This window comes from Lissotriton vulgaris, chromosome 4_1 (genome assembly GCF_964263255.1).
Source record: "Lissotriton vulgaris chromosome 4_1, aLisVul1.2, whole genome shotgun sequence".
Lineage (NCBI taxonomy): Eukaryota > Metazoa > Chordata > Amphibia > Caudata > Salamandridae > Lissotriton > Lissotriton vulgaris.
In genome coordinates, this window is record NC_141691.1 from 1,632,399,338 (window position 1) to 1,632,422,019 (window position 22,682).

A 22,682-nucleotide genomic window follows, 5' to 3' on the forward strand; every position below is an offset into this window, starting at 1 on the left:
TAAATTCCCGGTAGTGCATGAGTAGAATCTACGAGCTGGTAGGTATTTATCATATCCAATATTATCGGATATGTTAAATACCAAAACAGTTGTTACATGTTGGCAGGTCACAACAGCTGAATTTTAAAAGAGGAAATGTGTACAGGATTCACCATAAATGCAGATTTTCATGCGTTAACCCCTTTGCCGCGGGGCTAATTCCCCCGCTGCGCGGGGGAGGGGGCCCGCGCACGGCGCCGCGGTGCTGATGACGAGCCCAGGCTCGTCATGCAGCACGGTGCTCGTGTGCTGGTGATGAGCCTGGGCTCGTCATGAGCCCGCCCACGCAATGGAACGCTCAGAACTGCGGGAGAATTATCCCCGCGTGTGAGCGTTCCACGGCTCAATACGAGCCCAGGCTCGTCACCAGTACACGAGCACTGTGCAGCATGACAAGCCTGGGCTCGTCATCAGCACAGAAGGGGTTAAACACTAAAATCTGCATATTATTCTCTTAAAACTAGTAACAGGTGCTATATATTGTACGTACCTGGGGTTACTGTTTTTTATAAGGTGAAATATAGTTTCCATGTTCCACGACCAAACAATAATCAGGCCCTTAGAAAATGAAGGTAGGGAGGAATATAGAAATTAAGAACAAATATGTATGAACATCTTCTAAGCTGTCACAACTAGATCTTTACACAAAGTAATCGAGCAGTATAGTGTTTAAAATTGTGATGTTTGTGTGCAGTATTATGGGTTGTAATAATTTGTTTGCCAAACAGCAATAATAGAAATACAGTGCAAACAAAATAGTCAGGCTACACAATGATAATAGAAATACAGTGCAGGGAAAATATTCATGCATAAGCATCCATAAATGTTCTATCCTTAACTGTTCCATCAAACATGGTTATCTCCCTAAAGAATGGAAGGATGCGCAGATCATGCCCATTAGGAAAAATCTTAAATTGTCTCCTAATGATGTGTCCAACTACCGCCCCATCTCATTGCTTCCCCTTTACAGCAAATTATTGGAAAGGCATATTAACACCCATCTTTCTGCTTTTATAGAAGCTTCCAACTGTTTGGACCAATCTCAGTCAGGATTTCGTCCCAGGCATGAACTTGCCTTGTTGAATGTAACAGATGACATTCACATGCTGGCGGACGCGGGTCAAGCAGTGATTCTTATACTGCTTGACCTGTTCGCCGCATTTTACACCATCTCACATAAAATCCTGCTGGATAGACTGCGCTCTATAGGCATCCAAAATTCAGCACTGGATTGGCTTCAAGACTTCCTTAAAGACAGGACCCAAACAGTGAATCTTGGACCATTTAATTCCAAGACTACCCCAGTAACCAAAGGGGTACCGCAGGAGTCCAGTTTAAGTCCATCCTTGTTTAATGTTGATGTCCCCCCCTTTCAGCACTACTTAGGAAGATCAGGTTTACCCCGATCTCCTACGCGGACGACACACAACTTATTCTATCTTACAAGAAAGACACTCCCAACATCCAAAGCATGTTCAGAGAAGATATGAGAGCCATAACATCTTGGATGGGCAGTGATTTCTTGCAGTTGAATGCTGGAAAGACAGAAATAATGCTTTTTAAGTATGCTATAACCAGCTGGTCCCCTAGCTGGTGGCCAGATGATTTAGGTTCAGCACCTTTGCCTAAGGCAGTTGTTAAAAATCTAGGGGTGTTAATAGATAAAGATCTAAACATGGATGAACATATAGCTGTAACAAAAAGAGCTTGCTTTCATGCCCTCAGCCTCCTTCGCAAGGTATTTCATTTCTTACCCGCATCTACACAAAAAACCCTGGTTCATGCTCTGGTACTTAGTCATTTGGATTTCAGCAATGCTTTGCTGATCTCCGCTAAGGAATCTGCTTGCAAGGTCTTCAGGCTGTACAGATCATAGCTGCTTGTTTGGTAACCAGTGCACCTTATCAGGCTCCCTCACGTCCCTGCTGCACAAACTTCATTGGCTGCCTGTTCGTAAGAGAATACATTTTAAAATCTGTTGTATTGTTTTTAAAGGCATAAACCAGCTGGGTCCTGCCTAACTAGCTGATAAGTTAGTGAAATACACACCGCCACGCTCCCTTCGTTCTGAAGGGAAAGGCCTGCTTGTCATCCCTTGCATAAGGTAAGCCAGGTTGGGAGGAAAATCCTTCTCCTACCTGGCCCCCAAACTATGGACCCAACTACCTCTTGATATTCGTCTCACCACTAATTACCTAGGTTTCAAAAAAGAAACTTAAAACTTTACTTTTTTAACTTTGCACCTCATACTAACAGATGTCCTCAGCGCAGATATACCCCATTTGGGGTGATTCAGGTGCTTTATAAATGACAATAAAACATTTTAAAAATCCATATTCACCCTAGTACAAAATGATGTGTAAGGGCTCATTTTTACCCACCTGGGGCCAATTTAAGTCCATTAAGAAATGCTAAATTTCCTTTCCTTATGAACAAAGGCAGATAGGGAATCGTACAATGTGATTTCTACCCAGTAGAAATCGTATTTTGCGATTCTCTAAGTAGGAAATCACGAATAGGGATTTCCAATATGCGATTTGCTAAGCACATGACAAAGCATTTCTTAAATGCAAAATGGGAATTCAGGAAATGCTTTTACCATCAACTCCAATTCCATGGTAACCATGTGTAATTTTTAAAAATGCATCCAATATGCACTTTTTAAAGTGTCATGTAGCCCACACATGCCCCTAGGGAATTTGTGCACTTTACATGTGAACCACGTTTTTGAGGTGCATCACTATTTAGGAAATACAAAATTAAAATTTCATACATATGGCCTTAAATTATTTTCTTATTTCTCAACCTCAGAAATGAAAGCACATTTCATTCGATTTCCACACTTCTGTACATTTCTTTTCACTGGTGGTTCTAACTCTTCACCTGAAATTAATCTAGGCAATCCTTCAATGCAGAAGAGGGTGATTCCTTCCAATTCTCTGAAATTATATTTTGGTTAGAAACAGATATACTGATTTTCTTTTATTTACTCTTACCTACACAGAGCAAACAAACAAAAAGCATTGGCCACCTGTTCCATTGTAATGCACATTAAAAAATATACTGTATTTACTCAAGTGTGGTCACTTCCACATCCCAGGACCCGGTGTATTAATTATTACTAACAATTTGTGTTCTATTTCTCTAAGTGAAAATATAGGTAAACTATAGTGTTGGTTAATTTTATACTAGTAGTATTATTGATGACACACCTGCTCCATCTGTATAAAAATGGTGAAATTGAGAATATAAATGAAACTATGATGTGTCTTTCACTCTGAGGCTTGGAACATAGGAAATCTATAGTGTGATTTGTAATACCAATTGATGTTTACAGCAACTATATATACAATGTTTGTTCCATCACTATAGTGTGTCTCTCTTTTTTGCTCTGCGGCTTTTAAATCAATTTTAAGTTTAGGTTTTTGATGCTGCATTGTATTGTTTGTATTTATATATGTGTTTATATGTAATTTGCATGTTTGTATTTAACAGTAACAGCAGTCATGTTCATGTCATGCTTACAGCACTGAAGAAGCCCAAATGTTGGGCGAAACGCGTTGGCTGTCCTGAACTGTTTTTTACATTTGAGAAGATGTTGAATAAAAGAATCTCAACAAGAAAATAACTGTTCTCTGGAATAATTTCTTTGTTATGAATAGAGCAATGTTCTGTTCTATGTTATCTCTTTGAAGTTGACTCGCTGCTCTTTGTATATATTGAATTATTACCAAGACACCTGCATATGAATTCAGGTGATAATATAATGCATATTCACAAAAGTCAATGTACAAGTGTGAATTTGCTCACATGTAAATATAATCCTTCACCAAGTTGTAGGTAAAAAATGTGGTTATTAGTTGTGCAGGGTGTGAGATTCTGCGCAAGTAATAGATCCACAATTTCCTCTTACTGAGAAGCAAGCATTCCTCAGCCTAGTAGGAGTCTAGGGAAGAGGACCCAAGTCATACCCCTCTCCCCAATTGTTTTAATTAATTACCATTTTTCTTACTCCTGGGCACTGGCTCAACCAGGGGATAATTTTATGAACACGCAGTGAATCACCATACACTGTGTTATCAGGAGGCTCAAAGGTCAAATCCTTTAAACGTGGAAATATCAGCCCCTGATGGGCCAGTTTCAGCAATCTTGGGTTCATGTTACACCTGGTTGGTCAGTTCTATCAATGAGGACCATTCTCAGTGGACTTCTGGCCTCAGAAGGGTTGCACTCTATTGGGGCTGCTTTTCACGGGCTCCCCACATCAGCTTTCTCTTCTACTGAGCCATTCAAATGAACCCATGACATCCTGGCCTTCTTGCATAGCGTCTGGTGGACAACAGAATGCAAGATCTCACCCTACTTGTCCTGGGGCCTATAAGGGACCCAGCAGCACTGGCCCTCGGAGAGCCCCACTGGCCCCAGGGAGAGCAATGGGCAATATCCCTAGGTAATTAGAGCATCACCAGGCATCATTCCCACTGTCTACTGTGTTTCTGCTTAATGGAGGTCAAAGATTTTATAGATGCCAGGTGCCCCTGGCCAATCATAGGGTGCCACATTACCTCTCCAACCGTTATTCTGAACAGCACGCTTGGACAAAGTAGGATGGCTCTGTCAAGTGATCTCTGCTCACATCTCTAATTTGGGGCTCTGTTCTACCCCTAGCTATAATTACTGCCAGGGTCCTTTCCACCAAAACGTCAAAGAGGATCCGCTCCTGCATTGGCTCCAGAGGTATGGACTTCCTTCTCTGTTCAGTGGGCTTGTACTGTGCCAACCCTGGTACAGTGTGACAGCCAATTAACAGATGCATATTGTCTTCCCCTCCCTCTCCTCTTCAAAAGCTGGTTAAAGCACTGGTATATACTCATTTTGTGTGGGGAAGCGTTTGTCCCCTTGCTGGGGAGCAGAGTACTTAACTTGCCCCAACAGGGTGGCAGAAGTCTTGTTCTTATCATGAGCTGACCCAGAGAAATATGGTAATTCTTGATGACTCATAAGTTGTACTTGCTGGTTCTTGGTTCCTGCGGATTCAAACTTGGTGCAAATGCTTCACTCCAGTATGATATCCTACTGCCCTTTGTAGGCCTAAAAGAAGTGAAATTGCACTTTAAGGCATTTTTCCCCCTTGAGTATAATACATTGATACAGCAGATAAAGCAATAAAGCCCTTTGATGTTACCCATGAGTGTGCCGCCCACTAATATTATGAGGCCTATCCCAGGTCAACATCTAACATTACAGAGTGCCCCCTTGGGTGAGACACATGGGGTCCAACTCACCCAAAGTAAAAAATCCATAAATGGGTGATGAACAAGGGAACAATCTGGGTGCATGAAATGTCTGGGACCCATTTGCAAGAGTGTCAATCTACACTTTGGTGCTATTCACCAATTCACAGTATAGATTTACACATAAACGTAGACTTCCATATCTCCACTTCTCCACTATGGCAAAAAAACTCTGTGGGGAAAAATACTGAAAATATTTTATTGTAAAATATATTTGTAAAATACATTTTTTTTTAACCTAAAACTAATTAAATACAAATTAAGACACATTAGCCCTTCCAAATAAATGTGTATTCAATCAATACATAATTTAAATCTATTGAACTATTTTATAAATATCAATCAAAATATAAATAATCACTCACTATCATTTCTATTTTTAAGGAAATTTTAGTGCAAGTTAAAAAATATAATTTACCTGTAATGATCTTTATTAAATACGTTAACTATTAATTATAAAAGCAATATTATATTTTATTATACGTATGTTTTAAGATTAACTTAAAGTCAAAATAATGTAACTATTTTAACATTCTTTCATGTGAGGTGTTATTTTAAGTCAAACCACCATTATGTTCTATGGAAGTGTGTTGCGGTACAACTGAGTGACCACATGTGGCGCTAGTCTCACTCCAAGGCTGGGCTGGACTAAAAGTGAAGTTTGTGACTATCAATAGTCATACTGTTTTTGGGGGGTGTCTTTGTATAAACATGCTCCTGCCGAGAGCCCTCCTTACATTTCCCTAAACCCCTCCCATTTTTGAGTAATTATTCCCCATTTTCCTACCAGTCACCAGGTCCTCTAACATTTCCATCAATATAGAGTTACTTTTATGTGCAGATAGCTCTACCATGTTAGCAGAAATCTCCCCATAGAAAATACAAGAGAGGTGAAGGTGTTCTCACCTAGCTTTATGACTGGTATTTACATTTTGTAGTACATGAGTACTAACTACTACTGTAGTACTACTTCACATGTTACAAAGTGCTTTTTTTTCAACAAGCCCCTAAATATCTTCTTGGGTGGGGAGGGGGAATAATCTATTTCATAGTTCTTCAGCTTGTAGGCTATGTTCAGTGTACCAGCATCCTTTGAACCATTCTTAATTTGGAACTCACAGGCACATTTCTAACAAAAGAAATGTATTCTGAAAGCATAAGTATTTTTGTATAGTTCGAATCTTGACATTGTAGTATATGATCACTTGGTTAGACTTTCTTGATAGTGTGGGTAACGTTTGGGGCACCTAGGTGAATCTTAGCCATCATATGGTATTTGTTTTCCAACATAAGTTGTAGGTGGTCCATTTTAGCCCTGTTCTAAACATCTCTTCTTACATGGAAAAGAGAGAGTGTCATGAACAAGATGTTTTAATCGACAGATCTTTGAAGGTTGGTATAGTATGATACAACCGGAGGAACGCCTTATTTCTAGAGAACTTTACTGTTCGCACTTTAGGCAGTTAGATGATTCTGCCGCAGTGTTATGGGTGAAGGGTCAGCTGCGGTCGGTAGTGGAGTACCTGCCGGATGGTGACGTGGGGCGGGGGAGGGTCAGGTTGGGGGGTAGTAATCTATGGATTACGGAGCTTTACAGGTGAGTGAACATATAAATAAATGAAACAAATTTTGTTGCACGCACTGCATCGCATTTGGGGATGCAGTGCATGCAACGAAATTCGTTTTATTTATTTATATGTTTATTACCTGTGAAACTGCATAATCCATAGATTACTACCCCCCACTCTGTCCCTCCCCCTCCCCACTTCACCATCCGGCAGGTACTCCACTACCGACCGCGGCTGTGAAGGATGGATTTGGTGTTAATTTCGATATAATTATTGGGTATATATCCCTTTTGCTCTGTAAATCTAGTTGTTCCAGGCTTCCAACCTTATATCTAGAAACATACTGCCATGCCAATGTGCTATGATAAGAGAGAGAGGGTCATAGGATTAACTCTGGAGGCTCGCACTGCCATTGAATTAACTGCAGATCCATATTAAGAGCTTTTGAGTGCTACTGGCCAGAGTAGTGAGTGTGACCCTACAATCTTCACTATTGGCCTGATTTCAAGTAAAGGTGCCATTTATTGTACCTGGTAAATAACGATACCTCGGTGCTTGTTACTTATTGAGTGTGGTAAATAGCCCTTATTACGAGTTTTTGGGGAATAACATGCCGATTTTGGTGGTCAATACACCAAAATCCACCTGGTATGGCAAATGCTGTTCACATTTTCCGAAATGTAATGAATGTTGGGTTATTTAATACATCCGATAGATAACTATGTTGTTCAATAAAACCAAACTTGTTATTCCGTCCTGTGCTTAAACAGAGGACGGACAGGAGAGAATTAACAACCCAACATGTAATCAGGCCCTATATGTGTTCAACAGGTTTTCATAAAATATACCATACAGTTCAAAATATTTTGCAGGTTTTAATATTTGAATGTTAGTACACATAGATGTGGGTATTGACCATTTTATTTCACAGGGAAGTGTGGAGCCAACATGTTTTTTCACTTTAACAATGAGCTCACAGGCTTTCTCGAGAATGAGTGGAAAATGCGATGGAAAACGGAAGAGAAATTATATTTTTTAAAAACGTATATACAATTTTAATTCTTACACCATCAGCGTCAGAGTGAAAAAAACATAGTGAAAAGAAATTACAAACATTATTGTCCATGGTCACATATCAAAAGTCCCAAGGAGCCATTTTGTATATGCAAAGAGAAAGATTATGGTACAAAGAACAGTTTGAGAGTATAGAATTACTAGTGGAAAAATGTGGTCTCCCGGCATGGTGCCTCAGTGGCTAGTGTGGATGATGTCTGAGGCATGCACTAGTTTTATTCTGTGTGGTTGTGTATCTCATGTTCTCACAATACCTGGCCATTGTGGTGCATAACCTACCTTGGAAGATTGAAAGCTCTTATCATGTTCAGTCATCACGCTCTGGTAAAGAAGACGCACAGTATATGGAATAGCTCATGTCGTATATATATGTGCGATTGGGGCATGCCAGCACAGAATTGGAAACTACAGAAGGGAGAAAGCATACAGCTATTTATGTATCCTGGGCCACATACAATTTAAGAATTCGCCTCTGGTATAGCTTGTTTGAGCCATGGTGGCAGTTCGTGAAGAATGTGTAAAAGAATCATATAGGGAAAGTATATGTGCATAAAGTGCTACATTATTTTGTCCCGCCAAGAGCACAACAAAGGTTTTCAATATCTTAATTATCCCTAATATGTGTAAATGGTTACGCCCCCCCCCCACCACCATGTCTTTGTATAATGAATCATTTTTGGGTTACAATTGATATTTTCATATCTATATGGAATCAAAATAAACTAGGGCAAAAGTAAGAGATCAAACAGTTCTTTCCCACTCCAGAATTCGCACCAGCCTGCAAAAGTAGAAAATCAAAGCTGCTCACAGAGGGTCGACATATTTGATAGGTAAAGCTGGTTCCTAACCCCCCTCACATCAACACTATCTTGTCCTTGACATTGCTGATGTAAACCATTGCATTAAGCAATATGACTCATTGAGCTTTTAATATACATTTTCCATATTCGTGTTGCTTGGGACTTCTGCCATACAGAGTTTTCAAACTTTAATGTTAAAGCAAGATCAGGAACAAAGTGCTGCCTTTGAGGAAATCTAATTCGGGCCAATCCTGACAAGGGCCATATGTAGGTATCCAAATACCGGTCGGAAACGGCCGAAAATACCGATTTTCGGCCGTTTCCGACCGGTATTTGGATATTGAGCTGCAGGGGGCCTTAAATTTACAGATTCGGTATATTTACAGAATCGGTAAATTTACTGATTCTGTAAATTACCGAATAGGTACATTTCCCGAATCTCAAATTTGTGATGTAGGTGGCACTGAAAACAGTGCCACCAGCCCTTAAGAATTCGTTATTTACCATGACATACTATGTCATGGTAAATAACGAATTCCTGTGTACATGCACATCTGTGCATGTACACCTGTGCCATGTGGAACACATACATGCCCTAAGGGCATTTATGTCTGCCACATGGCACACAAGCCAGAATCAGGGGTGCAACAGGGTGTCAAAGTGACACCCTGTCCCCCTTGCAAATTCGGTAATTTTACCGAATCAGTATTTACCGATTCGCTAATTGACATTGAATCCTATGGGCCTCAAGGCCCATAGGAATCAATGGCAATTACAGAATCGGTAAATACCGATTCATTAATTACCGAATCATACCGATTCAGTAATTAATTCGGTAAAATTACCTACATTCCGATTGCCAGTTCTTAAATACCGAATCGGTATGATTCGGTATTTAAGAATCGGTAATCTGGGATTACCTACATCAGGCAAGTGCATTGCTCATACATTATTTTATTAAAAGGAAATAAATATTAACCTAAAAAGCATCACATTGGCTGAGGAGGTTTTAGACTTAAAGTTGGTTAATGTTTTCTGCCCACTCTGAAAAATGAGGAAGGTCTGGTTAGACTGGAATGTGCACATCCTTTCTAAATATAATAACAACTCCACGGATTCCTTTTAGTGGGAGCTCTAATGCCAAAATGATGGCCTTATCAACATGTCATGAGCAAGTGATGACCACGAACCAAGTATGGGGTATTCCCAGTGCCAAATGTATACAACCTCTGTTTGATTCTTTGGGATACATCTATTAACCTGCTTTCTCCACTGGAATGAGTATGCTGAAGCAGGCGACGTTCCAGCCATGTTCACTGGACCCTCAAGCCATGGCAAAGTTGTGCTAAAATGCATATTCACAAATATAGAAAGGTTCCACCTGGTGAGTCAAGTTGAAATTGCCACTCACTTTGAAAGCAACCAACTCCTCTAAATTGCCTACTTGTTGCCTCTTGGTTGGATAAATAGGAGCAAAATAACAATCCACCACATTTATAGATTATTTAGAAATATTAAAAGTAGTTATGAATTTAAAAAGGAAGTAGTACTACAGTTCTGACTAAAGATCAATAATTTGGTTATGTTTAAAACGAATTGCAAAAAATAAATGGCCATAAATGCTTAAGGTGATATAAAACATGAGTTGTATAAATTCTGGCAACTGGTGAAGCCCGGAACATCCAGCCTGGAAATACTCTTGATTTTCTTTTTGAGAGAGCTGAAATGTTTAGACAGGATGGCTAATAACATGCCTAATTAACTTGGAGATATCATTAAATCGATTAATCCTTCAAAAGCTATTGACCCCATAGTGCGGCTGAAATTACATTCGCGGTTTTCAGAGTCATTGGTGTTAAGTCTTTCCAAAGTTTGTGGTGATATGTGTCGACTGAACATAATCTCGAAGAGTGGAATGGAACAATATTCAAAAAAGGAGATATGGCTTCCCATATGAATATTTGGTTATTGGTCGTGCATTGTCCTTTCATCATTTCTTTTTCCACAGAAATGCTGATCAATTTTCAGAAATAGGAAGCGGGCAATTGTGCATTAACCCGTTCAGAAACAGGATTTCAAACTTGATTATTGTTGATATTAAAATGAAGAATACAATGTCTTCCCATATAATATTCATATATCAACCTGAAACGTGCCTTGAGCGCTGTGGATTGCTCTTCAAGAAGTTGTCCTGGGCTGGATCAGGTAGACGTTCCTTTCAGATTTGCTTGAAGACGGGTGACCCTTTCCAATAGCCACAATAACATCCTTAACACCTCAATTACGTGAGAGGTGACCAGTGCCTTTCAGAATTGATCCCGAAGGCTGGAAAACATTGGCATAACAATCCTCCTGCAAATAAACTTAAAGTCTTGATGGAAGTTTGAAGAAGATGACGTAAGTAAGAAGATACTGGCACAAGGATTCCAACTGAAGACTGGAAGAAAAATCATTTTAAAATCTTCATCATCAAAATTATTAATGGGTGGCTGCAGCACATCTTACCACAATTACTGCTTCCCTATATGTCTAACAGACAAGAAGTTTTATCATAGGAAAAAACCAGCACAATCTTGGATTAGGGATAGAGCATAGCAGGAATAGAGCACGGTCATCTTGGAACATGAAAATGCAGAGCTAAACCATTACCATACAAGGAAGATGGACTGATGAGACTACAGTAATTACTGAAGAGCTCAGAACTATAACGTACCAAAAGTGTCCTACAGTAAATCCACAGAAACATAAGATCATGCGGTGTTAGAGATAGAACAACTGGGACTATAATGGAATCATATTTGAAAAGGTAAATGAATACCATCACATGGGTCTTACAGTTAGTGATAGATTCACTTGGAAACCATCAATACTAACTAAATTTCCCATGAAAACACTACAATGGGGGCTGTTTTCAAGTTAGCTATCATTTGGGCAACACTTTGCTGCAATCCTGGTTGGTGGTATACAAGACAACAGTTCAGCCTTCCCTGTAACATGGGTCTCAGAAATGGGCCTGGAACAAGCCTTCTTCTCTAGATCTGATAGAAGGATCATTGTGCTCAAGGCAGCTGTCGTAAGCAGGAACACGCCAGCCTGTCAAAGGTTTTCTGCACCACATATTAAGGACAAATGAAAACAACATGGACTACCTGATTTGCCAAAGAGGGCTAGGTTTCCGGAAATGCAAACAATATTTGACAACTGCTCTATCTCCAAAGTTTCTTTTAATATGATTTGGAAATAGTCCCCCTCCAATCAAGAGTTGTGCCATTTGTTGTCCAAGAAATCCTCCTCTGATTTTGCTTTCTTAGCACAGCAGAATATCCTAGACGCCTACTGCATCATATGAATGGACCCTGAAATGAGGAGGTGCCTTTTGAAGCTGCGTTTGAACTTGCTGACATTTCTGGAATGCTTGGGGGCATATTCACAATTCCCTATGCCACCACAAAGCCACTTTCAGTGACGTTGTTGTGGCGATAGTGGCCTCGCCTTATTCACAAGGCAGCGTGAAGCCACTTAACGTGGCTTAAAGCTGCCTTGTAAATTAGGCCACCTTTCACGCTGTGTTTACAGTGAATGTTGTGGAGGGCGTTCCACCGCAACACCCATTGATATTTACGCTGCCCCCTATACACAAGGGCAGCGTCAATAGGAGCTAATGCCAAACTTAAGACCTGGAAAACCCTGGTCTTAAGTTGGCGATATGAGGAGAAATGCTTTATTTCTCCTCGTTTTTGCATTTTCCATGTGTGCTGCCTTGTGCAGCACATATGGAAAATGCAAAATGCCATGGTTTGTTTATGTACAGGACGATGTCCCTTCCTGTTCATAAACAATTTTGTTTTAAAAAATGCTGTTTTGTAACTTACATGTGTGGTGCATGAAGCAGCATACATGTAAGATATAAACTGGCATTTTAGGGTTGTTTATGTGCAGGAAGGGACACCTTCCCCTTCATAAACAAATCTCCATGCTTGCAGACACCCTTGCACTCTGGTGTAAGGGTGCCTGCGTTGGAGCTAAGTTGTGAAACATAGGGGCAGATTTACAATAACTGGTGCATCCATACATATCAGCAAGGATGCGCCAGTTATTTTTCGTCACAGCAGAAACCCCTTGCACCACAATAGATGCGCCGCATTTACAATGTGGCGCACCATGGCACAAGAATAGACAGATGCGTGATGCATCTGATGCCCTAAACGTGACGTGGTGCTGGAGTTGTGTCGCAAGCACAACGCAACTCCAGCACTGCTTGGTGGCACCCTATACTTGCTGTACTGCTGTACTCATTATGCCTGCTACAAGCAGTCATAATGTTTTGACGCAGCAGGGACGCAAAAGTGACTCAGTGGAATCTTGTAGATTTCACTGCGTCACTTTTACGGTGCTTCCTTGTGATGGAACACCCACCCTGCATACATTATACTTGATGCAGGTATATTGTAGCGCAGGGCTTTACAACGTGACGCATCTCACTAGATGCTTCATGTTGTAAATATGTTGCATTGTGGCGCATTGATGACGCTGCCGCTGTGTCGCAAAAGTGACGCAACAGTGGCGAAAACGTGCCGCAAGGGGCTTTTATATCTCCCCTTAGCGCCATCGCAGGAGGAAAAGCAAGGCTGTACCATGTCCTTGTGAATATGGTGCAGCCTTGCTTTTCCGACATCGCGGAGAGAGGCGTTAAGCCTCTCTTCGCCACTTTCTTGTGAATATCCCCTTGGTGTCTTTGTATGCCACTCACGATAGTCAGAGGTGATGAAGACTCATGCTAAATACTGAAGAATGAAAGAATATATTTCTTGTAAAATCCAAGATGAGAGCCCTACATCTTGGAATTTGTGCAGTTGTTAAAGCTGACATAATATATGTGTGTGTAATGTTGCCTTTTTTTTACTTCTTACATTGTGTAAAATGTAACCTGCCATCCTACAGAGTATGTCTACATTGCATGTATTATTTGCATTGGTTTCTGAAATTATTGATCTTTAGCTATGGAGACCATTAAAACGTACACAAATCCATATTGTATTATGGAATAGTGTTGTTGCACAAAGCAAATCCGCAGGAAAGGCTGTGAGATATGTTGCTGTCAAGCTGGGAGTGAAAAGTCTGGCAATTCACTTAGGGTGGGTGATGGCTAATTACCAGCAATAGTCTATTATATCCTTTAGTAAACCCTGCTTAACCCACTCTAAGAAAAGATCAAGTGTGGACCTGAAGAGGATTGCAGAACTGTCTGCCTGTTCTAAAAATGTCCTGCTTGCTGTTAGAGTGATGGGCAGACTAGTCTGCATCCCTGATCTGAACTTCCGTTTGCCACATTTTGCTGCAGAACTGACTAAGCCAGTTTCCTCCTAATATACAGGGCAAAACAGGATCAGTATACTGCCAAGAAAACCTCTGGGCCTGTGGAATTTTTATATTGACTCTGGAGAAGGTACTGACACTGAGAAAGCTGTTGCATACCTGGAATAAATCTACTGGGCTACTCGAGACTAGCAGCCTTATTCACATAAGTAAACTTACACTTTGTAGTAAGTTTGCTACTTTTTCTGAATTCACAAACTACATGTAAAGTTTTATGACGTAGCATCCCTATACCTATGTGTTCTGGGCTGGCCGCACCCAGAGACACTGCAATCAGGTCAAACTCCACACACATAAGTATAGAAATTGCAAAGTCGTAAATTTCAGTGGGTAGTTTGTGGATTGCACTTTGTAGTACGGTTTTTAGAACTATAAAATGTATTATGAAGTGTAGTTTTTGAACCAGGCTCTAGGTATTTTAATTGTTTACCCATGTGGATACTGTCTCCCGAGGCTGGAGGATGCTGATGGACCTCATAATAGAGGAAGTGTTTGTCTGCTTGGAGGAACACTAGTGGACCAGTTGGAAATGGACATCTTCTCATGGACCATAAACCAGAGTTTTGAGAATCCTTCTAAACTGGGAAAAGGAGACAGCTTTACCTTAGGGGAGTTTCCACTAAGACATTTTTTAGAAGAGATTGCAGAAGTACGACTTACACTGTGTATCTCACCTCAAGGAGCCTAGTCTTGTTACTGTGTCTGCTCACGGGCAACCTGACTGAGGGCCTTATTACGGTTATGGCGGTCCTCCTGGTTTGCTCTGCCTTCCTAGTGGGAGATCTTGTAGCCCGGTGGAATGGCTGTACCAATGGTAGGTGCCAATATAGGGTTCAGCCAAGTCTCTGTCAGGAAGATGATGTCCGAGGAGTGAGTCTTAATGGTGGCCTGGGTCTTGGCTGCATGTTTCTGAGAGATCTGGTGTTGAGGAACATGCATGCCATAAGGGGTGAGGAGTGTGTGATGCATTAGCATTACCTGCTGGAGTAGATGAAATGGCAGTGAGTGCATGATTAGTGAGTACATTAGAAAGGTCTTACTGTTGAGTAAGGTGAAAAGTGGCACAAAGAAAGAGCGTGGAGAGGAGAGTGGAAAAAGAAGAACAAGAGAGAGAGAGAGTGGAGAGTAGAAAACAGTCACAACGAGAGTGGGGAGAGGAAAATGGGCATAACGTGCCACAAAGAGAGAGAGCAAGGACAGTGAAAAATGGACACAAAGAGAGAGAAAAGGGTGGAGAGAAGGGCATCAGAAGGAACATAGAGTAAGAGAGAATAAACGCAAGATGAAGGCAGACAGCGAGGCAGGGTGTAAAAGTGCCTTAGACTGGAGATACTAACCAAGGAGTGCTGCAACAACCATGAGTGGTTATTTGGCTGTGCATCTATGACTATTCATGAGACCCAGCAATGCACAATCTGGCTGGACATGCAGAAGAAAAAAAATGCTGCAGATATGGCACAGCGCTCGCGGAATAAATACAGACAAGGTGGTATGACCACTGGTTGCACACAAAAGAAAGGATGGCAACACGCCTGAGTGAGTCCCAGGCAACAGGAGGTGGTCCCTCATCTGTACCCCCATCCACAACACTGGAGGTAATGGTAGAGAGTACCTTGGAGCCAGAGGCTGTAGTTGGCTTTGGCAGCCTTGACACTTATGCATCTGCACCAGCGCAAAGTAAGTACGCTTCTATATAACTGTGTACTTCATGCATGTAAAAATAAAACTGATACAGGCAGATCAGTATGGGGCCATTACATAGCCAAAGTACCCCTTAGGGTGCATCCTGGGGCTTGTAGTCCAATAATTGCACACTGATTTCAGTGTCAGACATATATTGGTTCATATTGTACAACCAAAGAAAAATGTGTTCCCCTTATAATGACATTAATAGCCTGTACATTTTTCAACTAGCACGCACCTGAGGAAGAAATGGAATGCCAAATTGATGAGGGAAAAGAACATGCTCAAATGTGTAGGAAGAAGCAGTATTGGTGGAGAGCCTGCTCACACAACCTCACAACCACTCTGGCGGTGCATCTTTCTCCCCAAAGCCACCATCTCGATGAGAATGCCATCTAGCTACCCACTTCAAACCAGCCGCAACCTGACAGGTCCCAACACCAGCATACTCCAGTGCATGCTCATAGGTGTCAAATTATTCTTCATGTACACCAGCCTTCTGGGTCCCAGGCAACTGCAGAACAGCAAATACAATTCGGTGGTCTTGCGGCATCCATGCTGTGGATTCAGTTCATGCAGCACAATCAAATTAAATTAGTCAACAGTAAACTACATAACATTCAGCATGCAACATCCATTGTTTTCAATTCAGTGGCCACTAAATTAGACTACCAAAATAGTGTTTTAGAAAAACTATGCACACAGATGGCAGAGGATACTATAAATCAGAGGTGCAGACAGAGGAGCAGTGCTGTATCTTGGTATAAACCTCTCATCGACATTTTCACTACAAAAGGTGCTTCTAGGGCCACACCTAGAATAGCAAAATGGTTGTACAGATTACAAGAATACAATTTTCAGATAAACTACGTTCCAGGTCACAAAAACATCAATGCAGACTGTTTGTCTCGTCTTCCTTTGCCTTGTGATATGGATAATATAATAGGAGATGGTGATGAATGGTTAGTTGCCAGTATTGAAGAATCATGCAATAGTGCAATAAGTGAGCAAGAATGGATTCAAGCTGTAGCCAATGATGGTGTGTTACAAGAAATAGTCAATAATTTGCATGTAGGTGTGGATTTGTCATATTTGGATAAGACTATTCTTGCTGATTTCAAAATGGTTTGGTCAGAGTTATCTTTTTTGATGGTATCCTTAGAAGAGGTGACAGATTAGTTGTATCTTCAACACTACGGGACAAGATGTTGAGTCTATTACATGTAGGACATAGCGGTATGACCAGCATGAAAAGGAGAGCTGGGAATGACTTTTGGTGGGTTGGTATGGACAAAGACATAGATAGATGTGTTCGGAATTGTTTAGCGTGTATGTGCAGTGATAAATCTCACAAGTCTCAGGAAACTACCATATCTGCAACTTCTTTTCCTGATAAACCTTGGGACAAAGTCGCTATTGATATATGTGGTCCATTTCATGTAAGAGGGATTGAGAATAAATATGCTATAGTTTTGATGGATTTTCACACCAAATGGCCAGAGGTTGGATTTGTAAGGGATATCAAGGCTTCTAACATGATTGAGTTTTGTGATGAAATTTTTTGCAGGGAGGGATACCCGAGTGTCATTTTATCAGACAATGGTCCACAGTTTGTGGCGGAAGAATTTGCTGCATATCTTAACATGGTGGGTGTGAGACATATTACCATTTCTGTTTACAATCCAAGAGAAAATGGTTTAGTGGAGAGATTTAACCGAGTGTTAAAAGAATGCATACAACTAGCCAGTAACAATGATGATAATTGTAAAGATGCTGTCAAGGAAATGTTATGGTGCTATAGGAATACTCCTCATACAGCTACAGGAGTGTCTCCTTTTTCTTTATTAAAGGGGCAAGTGGCTGGGTCTAAAGTTAAACCAACTTGGATGTAAAAAAAAAAGCACAAAAACATTTCATGTTAGGGATGTTTTGAGTAAGGTACAGGTGTATCAGAATAAATATGTTTGTAATCATAATGTTAAGGTCAAGAGTTCTCTAAGATCATTTAGAGTTGGAGAGTGGGTACGTACACATCAGATGGGGAATCAAAAACCTGGATTTTCCAAATGGTCTAGACCAAAACAAATCATTTATGCCGCAGGAAATATTGTGAAATTGGATGATGGTAAGCGGTGGAATGTGAGAAGCATAACGAGATGTAATGATTTAGAGTGCAAACATATTTTGAGTCAGGAAAGTAAAGTTCCAAAAACATCTGTTGAGAATAGGGATGATGTATCTGTTCCTCTCAAATCTTTAGTCAATGCATCAAATGTGGATGTGCAGGAAAGGTACATTCGACCTAAGTTTAAATCAATATGGATGAAAGATTATAAATGCTCGTAAGCTTAGGTGCATTTAATTTGGGAATCTTGTCTAGTGCTACTCCTTATTTCTTTCATATGTTTCTTGTCATTTTTTTATTTTTTTGTTTTAGTTATTTAATAGGAAGGGAGATATTTTGTATCTTGGTATCTTTCTTAGTATCTTTCTTAATGTTCTATATTGCTATGTCATGTTCACTGGATTCTAGAGTGTGGAATCCAGGGAGCAGATCAGAGGTGTACAGTTCCTGAAGGAAGAAGGACCTTGAATGCCTCTGGGGTTGTATTACTGAATAAACCTACTTTCTACCTTAAACCACTGTACCTCAAGACATTTCACTGTGCTCATTGGTGCCTTAACAAGGTCCATTGGAAGGCTTGCATATGCCACATCAGCCTCATAAAAACATACTGTGACACTACAGGTCAAAATTGGCCTCTTCACCAGGGACATGTCTAGGGTCCTTGGCCAGATTATTTCTGCAGTAGAAGCCATACAGAGAGCGCATGTTGCAAGTGGGGTGGTTGAAGGGCAACATGGTAGTGAGGAATTGTCAAGTGTCAGCAGCATCTCTGCCACAGATGAAAGAGTGCTGCGACACAGTAGTAGCCGTACCTCTGTGCTAAAACAGCCCGTATGTCAGGGTCTTAAGTATATGTCTGCACAATAAACTCCTTCGAGAGGTCAGGAGACCTGGGTACAGGTGCTGTGCACATGGATTCCTGGAGCATGTTACAGGCGTTTTGGCAGGCCTCTGTTCAGATCATCTTTCTGGACTGCTTCTTAGTAATCAGCTCGGCTAAGGGGGTGACAATCGAGCCATATCCCTTAACAAACTTCCAATAATATCTTGTAAGGCCTAGGACGGCCCTTAACTCAGTCTATGTTTTAGAGGGTTGCCAGCCAGGATAGCCTCTATCTTGTCCTGGAGAGGCTTTACCTTCCCCCCCGGCCACCATTTAGCCCAGATACAAGACTGATCCCTGCCCTATCTGCCACTTGCTGCTCTAGATACTCAAGCCCAAGCATCTCCTGGAGGTGCAGGAACACAGATCAAAAACATTGTGTGCAGTGGGTGAAGAACATGAAGTTTGCTCAGCATCCAACTCTACTTTAAGTGCACCCACTACACTTGAGGATATACATAACGCAGCAAAATGCCCACCAGGCAGTGACAGATATTTTGATACAGCAGTTGGTCCTCTACCAGGACTTCAGTTGAGATACAGAATCCAATCAAGTTGCTATTGCTGAACCACTTACACATTTGCACATAAATGAGGCAATGTTTGTTTGAAAGAGTTAGCAAGATCAAATCGGTAATGAGTTGTTGGTATCACTAATATTGCAGCCAGTTGTGACATGTTTGCCTGTTGGCACTGCAATAATTATCAGCAAGCATGTTAAGCAGGCTTTATTGGCTCAAATATTATTAAAGGGGAGCACACAATGGTGTTTGCCTTGCGCACCCTGTGAACTTAAAAGAATTGGAATTCTGTGATATGAAAGCGATATTTGCATGTATGTAGGAGTCCAAAAATGTTAAATATATGTGGGCTTCTAAATGTATTGGATAATAACATTTTGATATGTGCACTCTGGATTACCAATGTACATCCAACTGAATCTATGGCTTGACTGGAAAGATAAGGCACAGAGGTGATATAATGCAACTTTGTAGAATAATACTGTGCGGGTCTTAAAAATAGAAAGGTTGAATGTCTAAACTGCATTTAGTAAAGTTTGAAAATGTGAAAGATGATGAAATGGATGAAGGCATGTACTGATTCAAAGCAGGGATAGACATGAATGATGGAAAAGCATTTTGGAAGTGAAGACAGTGAGTGTTTAACAGAAGGTGGAGTCCTGTAGAAGATAATAGAATTTGTTGGCAAGGGGGGGCCCAGAGTAAGAAGACTGGTAAGGGAAATACAAACTTATATCAGTGCGTCAGTTGAACTATACATTGAAGATGAAATTTTAATTGAACTTATGTATGGCATCAATAAGCAGTCAAAAAAAGACTTAGGGAAATGTATGTGTGACCCTCTGTGGACATGGAAGTTGAGAACACATTTTGAAGTGGGAAGAGATACAAAGGATGCAAGAAGGAATCCTTGGTTTCTGTGGAAATGCCTGGAGCACCATGAGAAAAATTAGGGGTAGGCCTTTTTGAACCATATTATCTGTTGCCTGAGCATCAACGGTATGTATTTGTTCTAATAGATCGCTTTTAATGTGGATTGAAGGGAATCTTGTTAGAAAGTCGGACTCTAAGTGGCCGATTACAATGCTGTCAAAAAGGCTCTGAGCATCGCTCCGAGCCTTTCTGACAGCATCATAATGTGCTCATCGGATTCCTTTCTGCCCGCCTCATTACAATAGAGGCGATCAGAAAGGAATCCGTCCGGTCAAGCAGACTGGCTTCCGACTGGCTCGGAGAGTGGCTCCTTCCGCCTGAGTGAGTACGATGTGGGATTTCGACAACATTTCTGTGCCGGCCTGTTCGATACAGAAAGGCTGTCGAAATTCGACTTTGGGGCTCCCAGCAGGTTCCCCATGGGTGCACGGCCTCCGGTTAGATGCCAAGGGGAACCTATGTGGAATGCATTGGGACTACTTTTCCTACTGCTCCATCAAATATGACATAAGCCATATGGCAAAGTTACCAAAGAATTCTTGTTTTTAAATACAAAAACCCAAAGTGGCTTTTTGTGTTTGAAAATAAGAAAACAATGAATGCCCCCCTCACCATGGAAGTCATCTCCCATGACGAAGGGGGTATTTTAGGTATTTTACTGCCTCATCCTGTCAGGGCTTGACTGGCCGTAATGGGCAGTATTAAATAGCTAGCTATGTGTCTACCATTCTAACAAGGTGGACAGCCATACAGCAAATTCTCTGTCTCTGACAGCTCTCAATCCATTGGACTGTCAGAGATGTAGTCTTGGCTGTGGTCAAGCTAATGTCCACCCGCTTTTAAATTTGGGGGTGGACCATCATGTTGGGAGTAAGAACACTCCATTGCCAATGTGACGGAGTATGCTTTTCACCAACATTTTTATTGAGCGCAGTGTCTTGTAATTATGTGTCATGCGATGTTTAAATTATTTTACTTAAACCGTAAAGTGATATGTGTGGCATTTGTTAGAAAGATTTTGCCGCTGGTGAATTCCTCCTGCCGTGGGTAGGTGTAGTGCATTGATATTTACTCTAACTTGCTTCTGCACCTCTTTATTACGTTCTCCTCAAACGAGCTGCCTAACAAAGCCAGAAGCATCTTTAAATGTGGCGCATCAACAAAAAGATTCTCGACTCAGCCACTTCAAATAAAAAGGGTTGTCTCAAGACAGAATCTATGCTCTCCAGACAATGTTATGTTTGAGCGCCTGATCTGTGGAAGAAAAGAACCCCTGAGCTGTGAAAGAAAAGAACCCTCAGACAATCCTTCATGGGCAATGTACTGAAATTGAGCAACCTCACACCACCTCCTATCAAAAGCTGAAAGAAAAAGCAAATTCCCAAACAACAATGCCCTGTTGGTCTCACAATCATGAAAGATCAATTTCTCATAAGTCTGACTGGAAGTTAAAATAAAGGTGCAGCTTAAACCAAGTAAAATGGACAATAATCAGTTGTTGACTTATCTAGTATACAATTCCTAGTAGTAGTTCTCATTATGCCGATATCTGAATTTGTGTCCTTTTCTGCTTCGACCATTGGGCATTTTGTTCGAGTATCCCTATATTTAATGCTAAAATTTGCTAAGGGACTGATTGATTTCTTGACAACGGTTTACTTTGTCCGCCGACATATTCATCTCATAGGACAAAATGGGATTTATATTTCAATAGACGGGATATTCGTCACCATTGGGATGGAGTACCACATCGGGCAAGATCTAAATCAGGCCCTAAAACTTTCTCTTAGTGCATGTGTGCGAAATGTTATTTTTCTCTCTTTTCTGCTACACTATGGGTCCTGTCCATGTTCTACAATACCACAAAAAAAGGAACTTAGTTTTAAGCAATCTTACAGAGATGCGATGTGGAGTTCCCATCTCCACTAGTCTGCCTTCACCAATATCTAGTAAAAAACACGGAGCCAGAGCTGGGAAAAACATGGAAAGGTTCTTTGTCCATCTTCTGGTGTGATGGGGTGTTGACCAAATCACTCACAGGCTAATGCATTAAATGGTTTTGACACTCAGCTGTACAAAGTATGCGTCTGGGGTCGTAAGTGACCACACAGAGCAAAATTACTAATCAGATAAGAATTCAAACATTTGACACTTGTTATGAGAGTATGCATGCATTTTGTCACCAGGGCATCAGTCAACCATCAGTAGCAAGGTTCCTAGTATGGGTGAACGTCTTCTCACTCTGCTGAAGGTCAAGTACTATGGGTGAAAACACAGGGCCTGATTCACAAAAAGCCTTTGCACTCATGGTGGAGTCCCCGTGGTCGTGGAGGAAGCCCCACACTCAGGGCAGATTCTCCCCAATGTGAATTCCCAATTGCGG